The following is a 21,289-nucleotide window of genomic DNA, read 5'->3' on the forward strand; positions in this document are numbered from 1 at the left end:
ATATTTTGAGAAAAGGGTTTCAAGTGGAAAGCTTATAAGTATATAGAAAGAAATCTGCAAATGTTATTTTTCTATAAGGTTAACTGGAAACCTAGATACATAGATTTTATATAAATTAGTTGATTTTATTTAATGTATCAGCTGCAAAGGGGAAAAAAAGTGAACATTTTGTACAGCACCCCCCAACACACACCTTCAGGGGACACCCTTAGGGGAGGGACATCCTAAGTGCCCAGTGGATGCCTGAAACTGAACAGTGCAGAACCCTATATATTCCATGTTCTTCCTTATACACACGCTTGTTTTCACTCAAAGGGAGCACCTCACGACTCCTGTGTTGTAAATCAGAACTGCGGCATCACTACCCTTGCTCTTTGGGGCCGTGACTAAGCAGAGCGAGGGTCCCCTGAACGAGACCACTGGGATGCCGCCAGCACTGGACGGCCACGGTGCCTGCTAGGTGACTGACGGGTGGGGGGCGTATGGAGGGCGAACACCCTGGGAAAAGGGAGGGTTCACATCACGGTCGGGACGGAGCTGGATGGTGCTAAATTTTATACTACTCAGACGGGGTGCAATTTAAAACTTATGCTCTGTTTATTTCCAGAATCTTCCATGTAATATTTTCAGACTGTGGTTGGCTGTGGGTAACTGAAACCACAGAAAGCCACAGATGCGGGGGGGGGGGGGGGGGGGGAGAGCCACTGTACTCAATATGGCCTATTTCTCTTTACAAACCATAATTACAAGTGTCATTTTATCTTCCTCTGGTGCCCTCTTCACACTTCCATTCTGAGCGACCTCCGCAGTTTCATTTGTGGGAACAGCCCTGTCCCGCTCATCCTGTCGTCCTCTTTCTTCTGAACACACAAGCAAACCTGCACACATCAGCTCTGTCCTGGGCCACCAATCTGTACACTTATCACCACCAAACTTCTTTTGGCCTCCTCCACAGTTTCCTGACATATTTCAGACACTAAAATCACCTAGTGATCCAAGCCGGAGACACGAGCTGCGGTGTGAAGAGCTCTGCAGTACAAGTGTCCACAAAAGGCAGTATTTATGACGTCAGGGCACCCTGACCACACGCAGACTGCAGCAGCTGAACACAGCCACTGTTTTCTTAAAACATGCAAAGTGTTCTAATAGTTCCTCGGATTTGGGCTGATTTCAAGAGTGGCCATAAACTCTTCATATGAATCTCAGGCCTTTCATTAAAGTTTCTCAGTTAATGTGGATGATTTCCTGCCTTGTTCTGGGTCGTCTATTTCCAGTCTGTTCGCTAATGTGCTGCGAAAAGCAGAGCTCTGTCATGCACTAGTTCACACCCCTCTCTGGTGGACGTGTGGACGTGCGGATGTGCGGATGCACGAGGGCGGGTTTCCAGGGGCTAAGTGAGTAGTCAACCGGAGGGCAAGACTGAGCTGCTGGCACCTTAAACAATCATCCCAGAAACCACGCTCCCCAATTGTGAACCTCAGGGTCATTAGAAATTCAAATTCTGTCTTCAGCTCAAAGCAAAAATAGCAAAACTGGCCTCTTACCTGATTACTTATCCCAGCTGCTAGGCTTATTTTCAATTTAGTTGATTCTAATTTGTTGTAAAGTGCTATAAAATACCTTCACTTAACTGACATCACATGAAATTCAGGGTGATGCTAATTTCCCTTCCAGTAGCAAAGCTCATTAAAAAGATGGGTGTCACTGTTTTCTGCCTCCTGACTGCGCACCTGGGCATCAAAAATAAAAACGTTCCTTACCTGGAACGTGAGCTGAGAAGAAAGGGCTGGTTGTTACACTTTAGAGCTTCTCAAGTATGTGCTCATAACACTAAACTTCATGTTTCAAGGTATTCTAGTTTCCAAAAAAATATGGGACTTCTGAACCCTGTTTACTCAGTGGCCATCAACTCATTTCCAGTCCCTCCCAGCTTTCCCCAAATAAACCTCATTCCCCGGGTTTCTAACGCAGACTCAGTGATATCTTCTTTAAGTTCTTCCTTTCCCCCTCGCAGGCTTCTTGTCTTCCGCCACACAGGACGCAAGCGATGCTCACCGAGGCCCCGGGGGTTGGTGGCTGGCTTGCCCTACCACCAGGGCTGCACGGCATCTTTGAGCAAGCGGTTTCTTGGCATTTCTGTATCTGTGTGGCATGCTTTAGGCTTGAGTGCCTACCAGGACCAGGAGTTTCTGTTTGCTCTTTTGGATAACAGTTGGCCTAAAGTATGGTAAGTACTCTGGGTTATGAAACTGCAATAATATCATTAACAATCGCATGAGAAAGATGCTGCTGCTCAATCCCGCCCTGAACCTAAACAGAGGCGGAGCAGCAGAGCCGCCGTTTCTTTGGCAAACGAAGTCAAGCATTCTCCGGACGGTTTCCTCTAGAAAACCCTCGTACTGCTCAAACTCCCCACATTGTGGCAGTTAGAAAAATACCAGTCATATAAGGACTATTTCACAGTCTGCGTTTGTATTCTGAGTGATTAGTCAAAAGATACACTTTTCTCCCCAGATATTTCACAACAACCTCCCACGAGGCGGCAGTGAGTTTATTTAATTTGAGATATCACCAGTGAACACCAAGTCTGCTGTATTTCCTGAGCAAGAACTGAGATGACACAAAAGCAGACGTGGGTTACCTGACAAGGTGATGTCACAATTCGTGTTATCCAAAGATACACCCCGAACACCTGCTCCGTACACTGCATTGCCACCAAAAGGCAGCACGAGGTCGCTCAGAAAGAAAGAGAAATGGGCGGCAAAAGAGAATCCCAGCTGAGTAAGGAGAAAAGGAGATGATGTGAGGGGGTTTCTTATGGATACTGCTATAACCCTAATGCAAAATCATGGCTTATTAACAATTCACTTGGGACAACAATAAGAGAGATTTACCCTATTGTTTCCCCTAAATCTCCAGGCTCTTATATTTATGAGATGAGTGTAGCATAGTGTAGAACAGCCTGAATTCTCCAGCCAGAGGGCCTGGGTTCAAATCCTGCCTCCTGCTTAGAGCTATGGGACCCCATAAACTAGCAAGTTTTCTTTTAGCCTTTCTGTGCTCGTGGCTCTGCATCTGTAAGCTGTGCGTATGAACAGTGCCTGCCTCACAGAGTTGTCCAGTAACTGAGCTAATGCACACACAGTGCTTAGAACAGTGCTTGACGTACAGCAAGGGCATCATGAATACCAGCTTATTAGCCGATTATCTCTGCCCTGGACGGCTGTGTCTATTTACTAACTGGTTTCCTTATGTTAGCTCCTCACGAGCCCTTCTTTCTCACGCTCAGCAGAGTTGCTTGGAGAATCCAAGCCATCAATTGTAATGTGTTGTCTCCTTAGGTAATACCGTTTAACTGTTCACATCAACTTCAGGATAAAATCTAAGTTTTTAATGTGGTCCATGAGACCCTCCATGGTCCAGCATCAACCTACCTCTTCAGTTTATTGTCTGGATTTTCCCAAGAAGGGCTCCACAAGTCCCCTCTATCCTCTAGATCTCTGCCACTGCTCCTCCCATTATGTAGTGAAATAATCCACGACAGATCTCACAGCCTCACTAGATGCAAACTCTCTTAGGACCCAGACAAAATCTTATTCACCTCTGCAAAAGGTTAATCTCTGAAACATGTCCACAAACACAGAGACTGACAGCCTCTCACCACCTCTCCTGCCACTGCCCAAGCATGGCCACCACCACTGCCCGCCCGGACTAGTGCGGTAGCGTGTGCGGTTCCCCGCTTCCGTCCTTGTCACTCAGTGACCTGGCCATCACCCTGCAGTCAGATGAGCCTTCTGACATGCAATCAGACCACGTCACTCTTCTATTCAAGACCTCTGATGGCATTACAGCTCAGAGCAAAAGCCAGTCTCTACAATGGTCTACAACCCACCCGATCAGGCCTCCTGCCCCCTCTCTGACCTCACGGCTCACCGTTCTGCTCCAGCCACGATGGTCTCCATGCTGACCCTTGAGCATTCAAAGCAGGCGGCTCCCCAAAGACCTTTGCAATAAAGGTTCTTCCTCCAGGACTGTCTCCCTCCTTTCCTTCCAGCTTCTGCTCAAATGTCCCTGGTGAGCCTGTTAACATCCCCACATCACCTCATGCTCTATTTCTTTCCCCAGAATGTTATTTTTCATTGCACCAAACGTACCATAAATTCATGAGTAAGTTTTGGATGTGGCCCTCCGCGTGGCCCCCCACATCTAGAACATGAGCTCCAACGAGTGCAGGAACTGTGTCTGTCTTATTCGCCACTTCGTTCCTACTGCCTGACATATAGTGCATGTCAATGTACAGCGTTCCAAGGTTCTAAAAGCCCCAGGTTAAGACCCAAAGACTTACTCACATCTTAGAAGAATTTCTACAAATGTGTCTCTTAAGCAACAGCCCCATTTAATTTTCTAAAAGCAAATAAGTGAATTCTGGGCTCCTCTCAAATGAATACTTGGTGTCCTAGGCAACCATGACTTTAGAGATTGGCCATTTTTCATTCAATTTTCTCTTTTTTTTTTCCCCAGAGATGAAAGTCTAGGCCACTCTCCCGCTCACACCCACATCAACACAGGTGGTAGCGCAGACAAAGGGGAACTACAATGGGGAGCGGAGGATGAGCATGCTGAGTATCAGTGTGGCCACAAGACTAGATGCAGCAGTGGGGCCTAAAAGCACACTAACCTGTGCTTACAGCTCTCCCCGCAAACGACCAGCCACTCCTGGAGGAACCCCCGCAGGTGCACCCATGCAGTACAAGGGGTGGACTGTCGTGGACACTGTGGTGTGCAGCCCAGATCTGCTCTGTAGGGACAAGGCAACTGTCCTCCCATCTGCTGGGGTTATTGGTGGTGGATGACTCTCAGCTTCATTCCTTCTAGGGAACTGCCTTTAGGAAAAGAGTGCTGTCTCATCCAAGGTCAGGCCCTCTCTCCAAAGGCAGCCTGCCCCCAATGACCGGCAGTGCGAGAACAAAGGCCCTGTTCCCTCAACAAGGACAACTCTAAGGGCCATCACAGATCCAGAGCCCCCTGTGGACTTGCCTGAGGCATTTGCTGTGATCCAGTGGCAGATTAGTGCCCCCCTCTGCCAAACTCGACTTCCCGTGTTCTCTCACAGAGGCTGACCTTGAGATCACTATTCAAAACACTGCCTGCGTGCACGCCTGTGACTCTGAGTCTTTCCTGGGAAAACTTAAGGCTCTGTCCAAGGATGAACTCGGGACAATCACCTTAGAAGGCATTTCCATTATCAAGGGTACGAGACAGTGGACATGATAAATGAAATATTAGAGGAAAAGGGAAAGATGTACATTACATGGCATTTTTCTTGCACTTGACTCAGAATTCTGGATGGTGATAAAAAAGCAGTAGTTAGAAGAGATTTTAGTGTTACAGGCACGTAAGTAAGCAGCTTTGAGACCAAAACGTCAAACAGACTTGAATATTAGTATTATTGACATATAACAGGAAGGGATTATAGGAAATAAACAAATACACTTGCCATTCTCCTTCAGGTTCAGGTAAATTCCAGTTTATTAGTATTATCTTGGCATAATAAAAAATTGTAATACTGCTTAGAATAGCTAAACTGGTTGGTCTTAAATCTGTCCTTTAAGATATAATCATAAAATTTACATTTTGATTCTAAATTTTCTTTACTGTATTTAAGATACCGTTTATGAACTGGACCACAGCGTGGTAATGAAGTGTCCAATAACCATTACACCATCTATTATTGCTCATTTTGAAAGCAATCAAGTGGTATAATTAATGATACTGTAGCTTCATTTAGCTGGTGGAGGTGATATACCAGTGTGTGTACAGTTTAATTCCTCTTTAGAATGAGGATGAAGGAAGTAAAAAATAATGAAATAAAAATACTATGGGAAGAATGGCTAAACTTTAGAATCATGCTTGCCAAAAATATCCAACATTCATCTGAGATGAAAGGAAAAATTGAATTATTTGCTTTGTGAAAATAAGGAGGATTATTGCTTGGGAGATACAATTGTTGAAAAGTACTTTGGTTCTTAAAAAAACATAAAGAAGTTTACAGATACCTTGACCTGGGGTTTTTAGTGTTGTAACCATCTAAATTGTAGGTAAAACTTTGCATTCACGTTTCTGGGGGGAGGGTGTGTGGCTCTTACCAGATTCTCAATGGGGTCATGTCCTTTACAATCTTAAGACTCACTGTCCCAAACATCTTACTAACATCTTCTCGTAGAGGTGGGCCTTTGGTATGTTCATAAGTCTTATTATAGCTGACATGTGATAAACTACACACATTTAAAGTGTACAGTTTGATTACTTGTATCGTATGTGTACACTCTAGTGAAACTGTTGCCAATGCGAGATAATAAGCATATTCGCCACATCCAAACATTTCCTCATGTCTTTTTTAACTCCCCCACCTTCCCCTCCCTGCCCTTCTTTCAACTCTTGCCAGAAAATCACTTTCTTCACTATTGATTAGTTTGCATTTTCTAAAATTTTATATAAATGGAGTCATATAGTGTATACTCGTTTTGTTTGGCTTTTCTCACACATCATAACTGTCTTGAAATGCATCCATGGTGTAGCATCTATCAATAGTTCATTTTCTTTATTGCCAAGCAGCATTCCATTGTATGGATGCACTACACTTTGCTTTTATTTTCACCTCTTGACGGATGTTGGGGTTGTTTCAAGCTACTGCTATTATAAGTAAAACTTTTACAAGTCTTCATATAGACATACATTTTCCTTTCACTCAGGCGGAAATTTAAGATTAAAATGGCTGGACTGCATGGCAGATGCATGTTTAACTCTTGTAAAAAATCGCCAACATGTTTTCTAGGGTGATTGCACCACGTTCTACTTCCACCAGCACTGTCTGAAAGTTTGTTTCTTACACGAAACAGAATTGCAAACACGTGGTATGATTGCTCATTTTAATTTCAGACATTCTCATTAATGGGTAGTGGTAACTCATTGTAGTTTTAATTGGTATTTCCCTAATAGAGCATCTTTCCACATGTATATTTTGGTGGAGTATTTTAATGGCTGGTTTCTCACAACAAAAGGAAAAGGGTATTGGAAGTGTTAAGTAAAAGTATTTGAAATTATTAAGGATTTTCATAAATGCAAGTGTGGTTTTTTCTAGGTTAAGTAGAAGGCTTTTTCTAGAAACAAAACAAAACAAAAAACCCCCAAAAGCCTTTGTTAAGGAACCACAGGTGTCTCTCCATCCGAGGGAAGATGTTCAGACAGTGCCCGGGAGATCCTCTAGCTCGTCGGGTAACAGTGCACACATGCGCACACACCAGACAGCACTCGCGCAGCTTCAGCCCACACCTTAGAAAATCACCTAGTGGTACAGTTCAGAAACCACGACCCTCCGCCACTAGGGCTTTTTAAGTGTGCAGGTCATGAGTTTGAGTAGAATTAAGAGAAGGAAATGATCATATCATGGAAGGCAGAAGAGGTAAGACACAGGAAACCCATCCAACTCTGATTTCCAGAGGCACAAAGAAAGCTTTTCCAGGTCTTCGCTGCCATGGCAGTGAGGGTCTGTTTAATTATGCTACATGTCTAGGTTCCATCTAGGTTCCATCTCCAAAGAGGAGAGTTTTACACCCAGGAACACATCTGGGTTTACCAGCGAAGACTTCAAGTTGTGCAGATAAAACACGCTCTGGGATTCTACCGGCAATCTCACAGCCGCTGGCGGGGGAAGATTTACATGCAGCAAGAACTACAAATGAAGACAACAGGGCAACTCTGTATAAGACTAAAAATGTATGTCTCCTTTAATACCCATAATAACTTGATTAAAAACAAAAACAATGAGCTTTAAGCTGCTTTGGTGACCTTGCCAAAGCATACAAACTCCAGAAAACTTAGAGAAAATATGCCAAAGGGAACTGAAACACTGAACTTCACAGGATGAACTTTTTCTTATTCTCCCTCTTGCTTTATGTGGATCTGTTTTATAAAGGTTTTTTACTAGTCACATATTAGTAGGACACAGCTTGAGTTAACCTGGGGGCTTCTGGACTGGGAGAAGCTTCTGAAAAGTTAAGATTAATGAGACAGTAATCACACGGATCCAAGAAATGCTACTTAAATTACGGGCCAATGCAGCCAACTGAGGCAGAGCCATCTGGAGTGAGCAGAGTGGGGAGAGACCAAAGACGCCGAGCCTGGCAGGGGAGGGCAGCCTTCCGCAGAGACGCATTTCTCACGCCGGTGGCCAGCCCACGTGGAAGAGGAGAGAGCTGGCTTTGTTTACATGTTGTGGCCATGCCCCAAAGGACATCTATTTTATCTTCACTTCTTGAGTTACTTTTTTCCCCCTTCCCCTGTGGTATAGTCCAAAGCATTTAAAGTAAGGGCTCAGTAGTCAGTAAAAGGTACAGAGCAAGGCTGAATAATCCACTTCCTTATTAATACTAAGTCAAGTGCCAAGTCAAGGGCTGACTGGGACTTTCCTCTAGGTTAGGCCATAACCTAAAAAACAAAGGATGTGGAATCTAATCCTGTTTCTAACACTTAATATGAGCCTAGAAAACCACCTTCCCTCTGCCTGAGACCTGTGAAACTCAAAGGAGCCAGCTGCCAACACCAGGTGTGGAGCGCGCACCAGAATGTCAATCAACCACTGCTCCCGGCGCTGAGGAGGCGCTGAGGAAGTCTTACTGCCCCCCCCATGCCCCCAAAGGTCAGCTGTACCATACAGTGTGCGTAAGACAGCGCGTGGCTCGCCCTTAGCAGAGCACTATTTTAGACTGTTCCCAAAATACTAAAACCCCCCACCAGCCTTGATGGATTGGTTTGGATCAGTGAAAGAAAACTGGCTGACTATGTTATATAGTATCTCTAATAACAATGTAAAATATTTAGGTGGAAGTGTTTGCAGAACGTTCACAATTAGTGGTAGAATAAGAGATGCAGAAAAACTTAGGGGAACACAGAAAAGAACTTATGGAATAGAAAATTTAAACACCTCATAAAGAAGCTTCTTGTCCCGGCATCATATTCAACTTAACATTTGTCCTGTATTTTTATTTTTTTAAATAAATTATTGTTAATGTTGAATGAGAGTGAGTGGGGATGGGGCTGGCTGACTTCTACTTTGACCTGAAGCTTTGATCTTATCCAGTAAAGTGAGGGACGCGATTGCCCTGAACAAAGGCCTCACTCCAGCAGTTAAATCTGAAAGGCCCTTTCATTTCTGCAACCGTCCTCTTTACCCATCCCCTGCCTTCCCTGATAGACGCTGACTCCACTCTGAAGGACAGCTGGCAGAGCTTGCTGACAGTCCAGACGGAGGGCCAGGGAGAGCTGACTGCTCTGGGTAGGGTGGTGGAGGGAGAAACAGTCAATGTTGGTGCCCCTGCCAGAAATCCGAGGTACCTGCTAGTTGTGCTAAAGCCGACTGGGTAGCCCACAAAACACAGAAAGTGGTTAGGCCGCCACGTGGTGGAGTCATCAGAAAATTAGAGGTTAGTGAACATAAAATACACGCACAATTTAAAGGCTGACCGGCCCTGCCATAGAGCAGAGGGAGGACTGTTTGAACATTCTCGTCACAGCAATTCTGAGATTTGTTGTATGAGACCCGTCTACAACTAATTTACTTTCGTAGTGAGTAATCATTTTCTACTTTGCATTAAACCCTTTAGAAACTAATGAACTTTGTGAAAAGTCCATGCTTAATAAAACATTAAGTACTGAATTTGTTCCTGCAGTGAGCCATGTAACCCACACACGTTTGTCAACATTCATCACCCACACGGGGGACTGCAGTTCTGTCACTGGCCCCAAGAACACCAGGAGACACCAGATGGCTAAAGAACATCAGGGTCTCCTTCAAGAGATGGCAATTACTTTTAAAGGTTTTTCCCGAAGAAAATGACTTAAACTGATGAGAGTCCAGGCATTCAAGTGCACCTTCTGATTATGGTATATTGAACTTGAGGCATCCTCATCCCTCCCTTCTGCTAGGTTGCTCAGATGCTGGAAGCTGGGTACGGAGATTATTCATTCTACCCTGACGACATGCCCTGGGTCTCCTCTCCCTCAACGATAATGTAGGACTTGGGCTATGTTCTCCTACTTTCCCGTGCCTGCTCCTATCCCAACTTGAAAACTTAAGGCCTTTTGGATTCTAATTTCTACTGTTGCTAACCCTACAGAGCCTCAAGAGGATGAGCAGTGGTACTTATTCAAAGATATTTCAGATGTATATTTGGTCATGAGAAAGTAGCTCATGAGGAGACCACAGTGAACTTGGCCTGTGCTGTGGACAAGGACTGGAGGGGATGCAGTGTTGAAAAGTTGTGTACAAGGAAATTCAAGCTGTTGCCTATGAAGATCCATTTAAAAAAGAAAAGAGCAGGTATGTGTTCCAATGTGTGTCCTATGATCATTCAGCTGTCAAATAAGTCCTTACAGAAGTGTGTACCATAAGCTGGCGTTCCTGCGAGATATTGGGGAGATACAAACACAAGAAATGCAAACCTTGCCTGTGCAGTGTGTGGCAGACTCATAAACAAATGATCACAGCCCAGTTCCGTAAGTGCTGTTTGAGGGGCAGAAATGAGGTGCAAGGATAGCACAGAGGCTACCTGCTTGCAGAGCTCTGGGTGGGATTCGGGGAAGAGGTGATACTTAACCTACAGCTTGAAAGGAGAGTGGGAGCTTGCCCGGTGCGTGGGAGCATTCCAGGTCTAGAGGAAGAGCACATGAAAGACTGAGGCAGAGCAAGTCTGAGAGCTGTGCAGAAGGGTCTAGACGCCTGGGAGAGACTGGAGCTGAGGATCATGGGGGATACGGGTGAGGAAGCCAGCAGGGGCCAATCACTTAGGTCTTGTCCATCAAGGGGTATGGCCTCTATCTCATAGGAAAATGGTTTTAAACATGGTATCAGTTAATTATGTTAACAATACACACTGAAAAACATCATTGTTTATAATAAAAACTTTGGAGAGCCCTGACTGGTATAGCTCAATGGGTTGGTCATTGTCCTGCAAACTGAGAGGTCACCAGTTTGATTCCTGGTCAGGGCTCGTGCCTGGGTTGCAGGCCAGGTCCTTGGTTGGGGCGTGCGAGAGGCAACCAACCAATGTTCCTGCCGCACGTTGACGTTTCTCTCCCTTTCTCCCTCCCTCCCCCTCTCTCTAAAAATAAAGAAATAAAATCTTTAAAAAAAACCTTTGGAGAAAGAAATCTAAAATTTTAATTTGGCTTTGTAAAAGTGAAAATATTTTAACATCATGTAATGTGCTGATTAGAACTGCACATATTAAATATGTCCACTTTTTTATACACTACAAAATGAAAACTTTATACATGTATGGCCAGTGTTCATATTTACTGCCCATGTAAAATGTAGAATTCTCAGGTAGAATATGAAAACAACAAAATAAAGCAGGCGTCACACCTGGTGGCTGTGGCAGGTAGATCTGCCTCGCGTACCCGAGATGCCTGCGTGCACGGGTACGGGTCCTGCCGTAGCGAACCCTCCGCGGCGGAGCCGTGCCCCTCAGATGACTCGTTAACAGAAATCACTGTATCTCACCATATTAGTTGCCCTAATTGAGCAGACAAAAACCCTTACCAGGGAATTCATTTTTCTTCCCTAATATTCTTCCGTTACGGCCAGGGTAATAGAGAAAGAAGAGCTACTATTACAAAACAGATAAAAACAACACTGGGAAAAAAACATCTTCGGTGGAAGAAATTCTGAACTGATTTTTTGTTTGTACATTTGTTTGCTTCCCCACCACACTGGATGAATAAAATTAGCAGTGGAAAGCAGCTTATCATGTGTCCTGATGTCAGAAGGGACATCCAGGGGTCACCAACGCCAACCTTCCCTCTGCAGGTAGGACTGTCTGTACATCATTCAAGACCAAGAGGAAGTTGTTTATCCTACACTGAGATCGTCTATAGAGGAAGTCCCCGTCTTCCTTCGTTAGGCATTTCCACAACACACGGTTACATCTTCATTACCGGGTAGTGCCTCTGAATGAAACCACCGCCTGGTGAACTCTGGTGGATACATGACACTGATTGATCTGTTATCTAAATAGCCACACCTCCACACGCGCATTTGCCATATTTTGCCATGTATAATTCGCACCCATGTTTTCGGCCCAAACTTTCAGGAAAAAAAAAATCTTTCATTTAAATTTTTTAATTCTATTATTTATTTATTCATATTTAGATACTTGTTTTTTGTATTATAAAGGAATTTTAGTATTTATTTTTGAACATATTATGGTACAAGGAATTTATGTAACAAATAATTACAAAACACAAGAACAGATACAAGGTATTTCAGGTACTACCCATGTATAATGCACATCCTTATTTTTCCCTCAAAACTTTGGGCAAAAAAGCGCTCACTATACACAGCAAAGTACAGTACTATTATTAATACTAAACATTAACTTGAATGCTTAAGGGTATCAAGACACTCATTCAGCATCAACTACAAGTCATAAAAAGGATTTTTGGTAAATAGATATCTGAAAAATGCAAAAGCTTCAAAACAGCCTTATATTTAAAACTCTCAGCGGCCTAAGACTCACTGTTTTAACAGGCCTGCAATTCCATCTTCCTCATGAACTAAAAACACGGTATTTAGGGAAGAAAGAAAACACTGAGTGTGCCAAACACTTGGCTCATAGCGTCCATGGTGACGGCATTTCTAAGTCTTTATCCCATTCACACTTCTCCAGTTCGGGATTCACCAGTCACATTTGCTTGGTCGGCACCGTGGAAATTGTTTGGGGTGGGGAGAGCAGAGATGATCCTGAATGTACGCTTCAGGAACACTGCCCTCAATGCCAACACAGTGGAGATTTTTTTGTTACCATTATCAGAAGTTATTTGAAAAAATGGCAGGGGAAATAAGACCACAGGCAGTGAGGATGTGCTGGGTCTCTAAGGACTGGTGCGGAAACAAATCTTTCTCATGCTTATAAATAGCAACCCAAGCAAGTCTGGGGAACAACTACTGTAACTTTTGCTTTGGTCCTTGCGATGATACTGGAATTTCTGAACTAAAGATCACCAAACTTTCAAAACGCTATGTATTTATAAAGGGGTCGGACATCACAAGTTCCTCACAAGTACATGGAACATCATAAAACTATTTGAATTTCAGACTTCCAGCCCCTCCCTAATAGATAAAGACAGATGATAACCAATTTGCTGTCTTTCAGCCCTAGCTACTTGAGCACAACAAATGGATTTAGACTTTTTACAACAGGTAGCAGGTAAAGAATAAGTAGAATAGATGTGACATTGACTTGGGAAGTAAAACCAGAAGGAGACAACACTTCTGCCAAAGGAAGAGACAAGGAAGGAACACCATAAGGTCATTATGAGATGCAGGTAGTGTGCTTTCCATGTAAATAAAGCTGTTGATTATCTCAGGGAAGGGAGCCATTTGTAGGAGGATGGAGGGAAGGGGCTCAGCTGTGTGCACTAATGAGATTGAGGACTAAGAGGAGTCATACGCAATCAAAACACAGAAGACAAGCCAGAACAGGGATGCTGACTCCGAGGATGTTCATCAATAATGCACTAAGGAATAAAAATCAGAAGAAAGTTTGACAGCAGTGAAAAGGGCAAACAAGACCGAGGGCTGTACGTGCAGCCTCAGAGAGAACGAGTCAGCACTGCTTATTCTGATGCTATCTATGGCGGCAAGATCGCATTAACTCTGGGCATATCTGCCTTTTCCTACCGATTGGAAGAAACTGAATTAAAAGCTATGAGTTACAACTAACACAGATTCCCAGTTCAAAACACAGGCACACGCAAAGACAATGCAGTCCCCAACCCCACGGTACAGCCACTAAGAAACAAATGCCATCCCTCCATTCCCCTTCCCCAGGCTTATCATAATCCTGTACTTGTCGGGTGTTAAGAAGAGGATTAACAGATTGAGATTAGCCAATGGTGAGAAGAGCTGGGATCTATAGACTCTGCAGCCTTTTTAAACCCTGTGATAACATCACTCCTCTGCATAAAAACCTCTACTGCAGCAGAGTTAACTATGGAAGGCTGTGGAGTATTTGTGAGAAAAATAAAGATATGCTAATTGGAGACAAAAGCAAAATAATACTTCTCTTTTCTACTGATGTACTTTGTTCATGGCTGTCCAATTATTAAGGAAACAGATCACTAAGGACATGATCCATGAAATTCTAATCAGACCCTGGGAATGGCACGGCAGAGGTGACCACAGCCGGCTGAGATGCTGAGGTTCACAATCAGAGACCAGGACGCACTAAGCCACTCAGGGAATACTGAAACCCCCCAGCAGTCCCTAAATAAGTATGTCTTTCTGTGTTCCTTCTAATGAGATTTTAATTTCACTGAGTGCTAATGACTGCTGGTTGAACAAGTCCTTGAGTAGACAGCTCCTCAATTTGACTGAGGAATTCTGCAAACTGGATAAGGAAATAGTTCTGAATAAGTAAGATTAATGGTAACAATGACTGAGTCTTATCAAGCATTCTATGTATGAATTGAGGCTGGAACTAGCATCTGCCCCATTTTGCAGAGGAAACTGAGGCACAGAGATGAAGCACCTTGCCCAAGGCCACACAGCTGGGTGGGCGCTGGGCGGGGCCTGAACACAGGCAGCCTGGCTCTCCAGAACCACAGTGCAGCTGCCTCTCCGGTATCTCCCCCCTCTCAGATCACATTGTACTGTTTTCAGGCAGGTGCTTAAAATAATCATCAGGACTTAAGAGGCAGTACCGGTGCCCCTCCTAGCTGGGGTCCCCTCCCCTACACGGAAGCAGGTGCCAGTGGAGCTTCCATCGCATCTATGAGCCAATTTTGCTCCTGTGAAGCTGTCATGAGGCCCATGTGAAGTTCTCCTTTGGGACCTGAGTAGTGAATGAACCGAGAGAGGAAGTGAAACACACATCAAACAGCCTTCCGTGTTCTCCCGCACGACCAGTTTTAGACAGAGCTGGGGATAATACCTCCCAACGTGAAATACCAGCATCTTTCTGATCTTAGTGCCTTTCCGGCAAGATTTTTTAAACGCCAACACTCAAGGATTTGACAGCTGGTCCCAGTGAAAGCTGCACAAAAGTAAAGCTGCTTCGAGGATTACTTTGTTGTTATGCTATGTCTCCTCCCCCACCCCACCGTTTTAAGAACAACAACACTTTTTTCTTTATGTGAAGGCTTCATCTTGTTAATATAAGGCGGGGGGGGGGGGGGTGTTGCTGGAATATAAGAGGGTGACAGAGCTGAGTTAGTTTACATTAAATTATGATTTTAGAAATTCACAATTTCTGAGAGATCATGAGTATGTATAAAACCATCTAAAAAACTATTATACTTGGATAAATTCAGAAAACTGCCTCTAACAGGCAAAGAGGTTGAGAAGACAGGCAGCTTAGCTGCTGGCTTGCACTTCATGCTTGGTGTGAAGGGCAGCCACAGGGGCAGAGCGCCACTGAAGGCCGGTGGTTTTAACCAAGAGCAGTGCTGAAGACACCCACCACCCTCAGACCACAGCGCTCGGCCCCGCAGGCACGGGCAGGGAGGAGCTCCCCCACCTGTTTCCTTGCTCCCTCCATACCCACATAGCTAGTTGGACCAGGTGAGACGGGGCTAGAGAGGGGTTGAGGAGCGCGATCCATGCCCCATCACTCACCAGCAGCTTCCAGGTGGTCATTGTAAGGAATGGCCACCTGGATCATCCTCTAAGCAAGAAAGGTAGTCATTCGCCCACATAAGGAAGAACAAAACTGTGGTGAATGTGGGTCCAGACATGGTTTCAAAAGCCCAAGGCTTGGTCATAACACCAGGGAATCGGTCCTTATGGTGGATAATCACATAAACTGTCCTCACCAAACAGCTGTTCTCAGGTGGAATCCCCTCTGCTACCCAAGGCGTTCCCATCTATTGTCCCCAAAGAACTCACAGTACGTGGCTCAGGGAATTCATTTTAATTTTTGTGCAAGAAGAAGAAAAACAAGAAAAACCAGGACACTGAATATTCAACCAAACCTCAAAGAGAGGTGGTAAACTTGACACCTAAGAGGGCCCTGGTAGGGATGGCCGGACAGCAGTGGGCGATGAAGGTAATGGAGCGGAGTTGAAGATTCGGATTTTAGATACAAAATAATTATCCAAGAAATTTTAAAAGGATGCTGTTTGTAAGGTTTCATCTGTCTGTACATATCCAGAAACAGGGATGTTTTTCCATAGGAGCAAAATGAAATAGTCCCTTGGTCTAATTAAGTGTTATTAATATCACACACATTACAGACAGGGAATTTTTTCTAATTGCAGGAAATTCTGAACTAAAAAAAAAAAAAAGAAAGAAAGAAAACACATCAACCCCCATCAGAAGCATAGTTAAATAAACAGGGTGTTAAGCAACAGGAAATCACGATCAAAGTTGTCCGCCCAGATGCGTAAGTGAACTTGTTTTTAAACATAGTGAAAACAGATTGAAATTTCCAGTTATTACGAGAATAGAACTTAATGTGAGATATAATACCAGGACTAACTCAAAAGCAGCAATAGGTTGAAAGTTTAAAAACGAGTTAGAAATATGGTTAAACACCAACTAGATGGTTATAAGAAGCTAAACTAAAACAAAAACCCGAATCCAACAGATGCTGCAATAAGGTGAGAATGCAGCTGACGACAAAGTAGAGGAGGAAAGGCCTGCTTCTTCCCCGCGTCAAAGACGCCGCAGCCCGGAGGGCAAAGGAAAGCAGGGAGGACTGCAGCGGGCTGGCACACGGCTGGCAGGCTCTCCTAAGACAAATGAGGGGCCCTGCGCACAACCAAACGACAGTCTGGCAAGATTATGAAGAGGATTTATTTCCGACGGGCTGGAGGTCAGTCAAATATATATATTTCCCATTTCCAAAGAGTTAATCTGCCACAGGCCCACAGCGTGCGGTTCGTATTCATTCACTTCTTAGATCCGCGGGATGAAATTTGGCGCCATCCTGGATGAGGTATTGGCATTAGGCTTTTAATGACAAATGGTGAGATAAAAATGATGGATTCATTCTTGCCTGGGTAATGTAGTAAAAAACGATTACATTCCAGCTTCCGGTTTCTGAGACATAATTCTGGAAGACAGAAACCTCTGGAATGCCCCTCCTGCTTAATCTATAAATCTGAACAGCACAAATATACACCCCCAATTTTTTGCTAACACGTGACCGTAATTTGATTAAAACCAACAAAATCCAATAGCCAAAAGTACTTCGCACATTTTTATAGTATGTACAATGGTTTGTTTTAAGTTAACTTGATCATTCACTCAACAAATATTTATTAAGTAATTACTAAGTGCTCATTACTATTCTGTTCTATTCTAGTGTTCTGGGACATACCAGTCAACAAAGCAGACAAAAACCCCTATGTGTGTGGAGCTTAGTCCAGTGATTAGAAAACTCTCTCCACGAAGCCATGGAATGAGCATTCTCCAGAAATTACATGTTCCCAGGCATTAACTGCCACAGTGCTCAGGGTCCTGAGTGACATCAACCCATCAGAAACCTGGACTGGGAGGGGATGCCATGGTGGAATGGTGCACAGCCACTGGCTTCAATTTCAAGGACAATCCAGAGTACCCCATTGGGTAAAGTAACAAACGCTTAGCAGACGTAAGCAAAGTCCTACTTATAAAAATTTTACCACGGTCAACTAAGTCACTACTGAGAGAATATAAGTGTTTCTTCCAACTGTACTCTTCCCCAATGATGGGACTCCCCATGATAAACACCTAAGTCCGACTAGGAAAACTAAGCCAAGAACAGAACATTATTCCCACTGCATGGTCTGAGGGGTCACTAGTGCTGAAATATTCAGCCCTGGGTATCGCCCTCGTGTTCAGAAAGTGGGGGTGGGGGTCGGGGTTAGGGTGACCTAAGGACTGATAGTCTGTCTAAAAAATGTAAAGGGATGTGAGTTAGTTTTAAAATGAGTTTGTCTGAGGGAGGTGGAAGGATCATGGAATTAGGTCAAAATTACACTCTTTAAGAGCAGTAAGGGGATGTGAGGATGTTCCTGTAGTTACCTTTGGGCAAGAAGACCATGTGTTGCTGCTGCTTTATTAGCCAGTCATATGAACGTGGCCTGAACGTTACCGCCCCAGTTGTATGTGTGAAGTGGGCAGCACCTACTGAGTTCAGCACTAATGATCTCTACTAATAAGGGATGACTAAGTGACCAGGGGGTAGGAGACTCTCAGCAGGAGTGACCCTGACAGTGGGTGTTCTTAAGGGTCAAGCCAGGACTGACACTGGGCCTGGCTCCCTGAGAATTCTGGGTCTCCTTGGCCACATATGATCAGTCTCCGTGGGAACACATGACTCCTCCTCCCTTAAAGGGAACAGTTTAGGACTTTATGTGCTAGTAGTCTGGTATGAAACCTTTTCCAAAACTAGACAATTAGGTGCACACTGAACTCTTTTGGTCCAAGAGCTTGCCTAAGGATGCTGGTGATTTCCAATGAGTTATAAGGGGGGCGGCAGTGTTTAAAAAGCTGTGGAGCCTTACATCGATAGACGAACAATCATACTTGTGCTTTGCTTAGAAAAACACTCCTTATCTACGTCTGCAGAGATGACATGCTGTGAATGTAGAAAGAAAACAGGATGGCACCCGTTAGCACTAATGCAACCTACAGGGGCCAGAAACTCAAACACCTTCATGGCCCAGGGAGACCCTGTCTGGGAGGAGAGAGGCAGAACTTGTGCCATTTGGGATTTTATGCCCAATTATTTTCAGATCTCCTGGTTTCTCTTGTTGTTTTAGAACATTTTTTATTTATTGATTTCAGAGAGAGAGAGAGAGAGAGAGAGATATCAATTTGTTGTTCCACTTACTGATGCATTTGTTGGCTGATTCCTGCCTGTGCCCTGACCGCGGATCCAACCCTGGGGTATTGGGATGGGACCTTGGCGTATCTGGATGATGCTCCAACCAACTGGGCTGCCCGGCCAGGGCCAGATCTCCTGGTTTTTCTAAGACAAGTCAGAGCTGGATTATCTACGTCAGCTCTCGCCCTTTTTAAATGTTGGCAACTAATTCCAAATTTTAAAAATACATTTGTAAACAAGATCTGAGCCTTGGGCCACTAGGTTGCAACCACTGCATTAAAAAAAAAAAAAAATCCAAGAGAAAAAAAAAAAAACCCTGAAGGAACTCTCAGGAACTGGAATCAGAGCAGAAAAAAGAATGTGGGGTAGATTATTGATTGAAATGTGGTTTAAAGGCTTTGCAGTGAAAACTCGAGGAGCTCAACAGATTTCAATTTTGGTACGCCAAGGGCGAAAAAGAATTCCACAGGCAAAGAGACATGCAATTAAGACTGCCTAGGTTCACCGCCTTCAGAACTGTGATTAAATCAGCACTGAGGAAGAAAATGTGGGCTGACGTAATTTCAAAAATCAGTTTTTTACAGTCTGGGATTTATTTTTTAAAATATTCAAACAAAAGGAACCATGGCTTAAAGTAAGGGGGAACTCTATAATATATAATTAAAGTTGAATTTTTGCATACCAAATGTAGCTGAGTAAATGGAACAAAACAATACAATCAGCAACGAAGCACCGAGTGTATATACCAACCTTAAAACAAGGTTTGTCTATTAAAAACAAACCTATGTAGCATGCAAACTCCATAAAAAGGTACATAAACAAACCAGATTTTGCTCTTCTGTCGAGTATAAGAACACTCTGCAAGAAAATATGAGCACAAATGAAGGTACATTTTGGTTTTTTCCTTTTTATTATTCCTCACTTTTCAAAAATGGGCTCTAAACAGCGTATCTCAATAGTATATTTAAAAGTTAAATTACGCTATGAAGGTATAGCCTGGAAACAACATAATATTCTGAAGACGTGTTGAGACCCAGAATGTAGACAACTAAAAAAGATGACAATTTAAAAAGCAGATCTAAGACTATTTAACAAAATATTAAATATTATGGGGTCAGCAGTAAATACTGTGGCTGATGCCCCACAAGGAGTTCTTGGGCTCCCCCCATCCCCACGCACTGGGCCTGTTTAGGGATGGGTGGTGAGACAATGTTGGCCAGTGACACGGGAGGAAGGCCCGTTGGGGGCTTCTAAGAGAGGAGTTGCCCCCTAGTGAGAACCATGAAAAGCCAAAATGTGACTGAGAAAGTGTGTAGCACAGTTTGCATGGGCAGCCTCTGAGGGCACAGCAGGGAAGGGGCCTTGGTCTGAAGGTAGAGCCGTAGAGAGCAGGGCCGAGAGCAGAAAGACCCCAGCTTCGGACTGGTGCTGCTGAGATGCTAAGCAACCCTGAAACTTTCCTCTTCCAGTTTTGTAAGCTAAAAGTCCCTCTTGCTTTAATCATTTTAGCAGAGTTTTCTGTTACTTTTAGCTTAAACCACCCCAGCTGAAAAGGTACTTTCTCCTGGAGAATCATTCAAATTCTTCAAGTTTCCCCTACTGTGGTTTTCTGATAGACATTGATTGTGTTCATATTTACAACATGTACAATTAGAAGAAACTATTCCCATTGTCTTATCTTCTTATTAGTTTCTTAAAGGGGCATAATCTGCCCTAACAATTGTGTGTGTGTGTATTTTTTTATCCTCCCTTGAGGACATGTTTATTGATTTTAGAAATAGGGGAAGGGGGTGAGAGAAACATCAATGTGAGAGACAAACATTGATCAGTTGCCTCCTGTAACTGGGGACCGAACCTACAACCTAGGCTTGTACTCTGACTAGGAATCGAACTGGCAACCTTCTGGTTTATGGAACAATGCTACAACCAACCAAGCCACACTGGCCAGGGCAAGAATATTGTGTTTTATTTGGAAATAAATGTTAATGGGCTAAATACAAATGGAGCAATGTTTACAGTTCTGTCCAAGAGACATTCCTTTGGCGTCTCCCCAAAGGAAAACTTTCTGGGGTTGGCGCAGCCGCTTTCATTTGTCATTCTGGGGTACAGTCTCACACCAGCCAGTGAGCAGCTTAGGGGAAGGGCAAGAAAGGTCGCTCCAGTCCCCAGAGCCTTGCTAAAAAGTTATAGGCCTTTCCACTGCTGTGAGCACAATGAAACCACAGTCTCAAATGTTACATGAACTTCCTTGGTTCTTAAAACACTGTCTGCCTGCAAGGATTGCTGCACTGTCATAACCACCTTGTCCCCACCAAGGAAATGTAGTACTTCGGGCTGGGTGTGCGGTAAACAATATTCATAAACAGTTACTCATAAAGAAATACCAACAATACTGATTCTAATATGTGTATACAATGCTA

The 21,289-nt window shown here is 43.9% G+C and overlaps 1 protein-coding gene across 3 annotated transcripts in view; it reads right to left on the reverse strand.

Annotated features, from left to right (window-relative positions):
• Positions 1–21,289, reverse strand: part of STK39 (serine/threonine kinase 39) — a 271,016-nt gene that overhangs the window by 16,024 nt on the left and 233,703 nt on the right. The gene's annotated exons all lie outside the window — the stretch shown is intronic.

Source organism: Desmodus rotundus, chromosome 2 (genome assembly GCF_022682495.2).
Source record: "Desmodus rotundus isolate HL8 chromosome 2, HLdesRot8A.1, whole genome shotgun sequence".
NCBI classification, from domain to species: Eukaryota; Metazoa; Chordata; class Mammalia; order Chiroptera; family Phyllostomidae; genus Desmodus; species Desmodus rotundus.